The sequence below is a fragment of the Patagioenas fasciata genome, chromosome 18, assembly GCF_037038585.1.
Source record: "Patagioenas fasciata isolate bPatFas1 chromosome 18, bPatFas1.hap1, whole genome shotgun sequence".
Taxonomy (NCBI): domain Eukaryota; kingdom Metazoa; phylum Chordata; class Aves; order Columbiformes; family Columbidae; genus Patagioenas; species Patagioenas fasciata.
In genome coordinates, this window is record NC_092537.1 from 3,967,405 (window position 1) to 3,969,059 (window position 1,655).

At 55.1% G+C, this 1,655-nt stretch overlaps 1 non-coding gene across 1 annotated transcript; it reads right to left on the reverse strand.

Moving 5' to 3' along the window:
* Nucleotides 1–1,337: 1,337 nt before the first annotated feature.
* On the reverse strand, nucleotides 1,338–1,409 carry TRNAT-CGU (transfer RNA threonine (anticodon CGU)). The gene has a single exon. It is a non-coding gene; the product is annotated as a tRNA-Thr (tRNA).
* Between the last annotated feature and the right edge of the window lie 246 nt (nucleotides 1,410–1,655).

The following is a 1,655-nucleotide window of genomic DNA, read 5'->3' on the forward strand; positions in this document are numbered from 1 at the left end:
CACAATTGGTTTCAACCAGAAACAAGCCCACATAATTCTGAAATTCTCTGCAAAAGCTGCAAGACGGCTTTTGAATAATTAGAAACAGTTTGGTTTGACATTCTGATGTGAGATGCTGAAGAATTAAAAAAAAAACCAAAAATCAAAATAGGGTGTTTCAAAGCTGGAACTTTCATCTTCAAAAGCCCCCACCGAAGCTGACAAGGTTTTGACAGCACTGCGTTTTCCAAGTAAAACAGTGTCTACATTTTTCTAAACAAGTTGCATTTCCTGTTTTTATATAAAAATGTACTACAGCTTTTTTTGTGGCTTCTTAATAACGTATCGTACAACCATTTTGTACAAACCTCCCAAACCACCTTATGTACACATACTTCCAATACCTACTGAGAAAGACAAACAGCCTCCTACCCAGTCAGTCCCAGGCTACGGGGTAAACAGCAAAACCAGCTTTTTCTAAGCATCAAGGAAAGCAGCTAGTTTTTTGGAAGAGGCTTTTCAGCTCTTCCCAGATATGCGGTTATTGTGATTTTGCAGTGAAATGACTCTATTCTTTACGTATTTTAATCTGTCTGAAAGCAGTGATAAGCAAAGCGATGTTATCCAGAGCCAGCAGAAATGCCCTTGCACATGTAAATCTTCACACAGCTTTATGTATTAAGAATCAAGCAATCAAGGTCAGTTCTGGGTAAATGGTACAACTGCACTAGGCTTTTCACAGCTGTATTTGTTTATTCCACGATTTGGCTTCCCTCTACCATTTAAGGGCTCTGTATGTGAGAATTACACCCAAACCAGCACCTATGGAGAGGGGATTCATCACTTTGAAGCTCACCAAACACTTCCTCCACACCAATGCAAACATCAGGTTTATTTTAACGACCATTCATTACATTCAAGGCAACTGTTCTGAAGCAAAACCACGGAGCAATCCCTGCTGCAGCAGCTGCTCTGGTCCCACAGCAGAGCTGTGATGCGCAGCACAGCTCGTCCGCACCAGGGTAGGGGCTCCGCACGGCTCCGTCCCGGCCAGACCTTTGCTCCTGCACTCCCGGTTGGAGACTCCGTGGACGCCACCCGTGGGCTCAACCCACGCCCACGAACTCCCCACCAGCTCTGCGACGAAGACGCCGCGGCCACGGTGGGAACCCACGGGACCTGCGGCCACCCACGAGCTCTGTCGCCCCGCTCCCCGGGATCCGCAGCCTCCCCGCCGCGCCGGGCCGCGGGTCTTCCCGGGCGAGCACCGCGGCTCCGGAGCAAAAATGGTCCGCACAAGAGGCGGCATCCGCAGCCTTCCGGAGGCGCGGCTAACCAGCGCATTGCGCTGCCTCAGCAGGCACGGACGGGGTTCGAACCCGCGATCTTCGGTTTACGAGACCGACGCCTTACCACTTGGCCACCGCGCCTGACGGGCAAGCAGCACCCGCGCGCCGCCAGTGGAAGCCGGCGCCTCGCCCGCCCGCCGCCCGGCCTGGCCCGGCCCGCCCGCGGAGCTGCCCGCGGGGGAACGAGGCGGCTCCCCCCGCCGGGAGCGGGAGAGGCCGCCCGGAGCGCGGCGCGTCCCGCGAACACGTGCGGGCGGGGCGGGGCAGCGGGCGGTGACCCGCGCAGGGCAGGCGTGGCCCAGCGCGTCCCCGCCCGCTGCCGGTGCC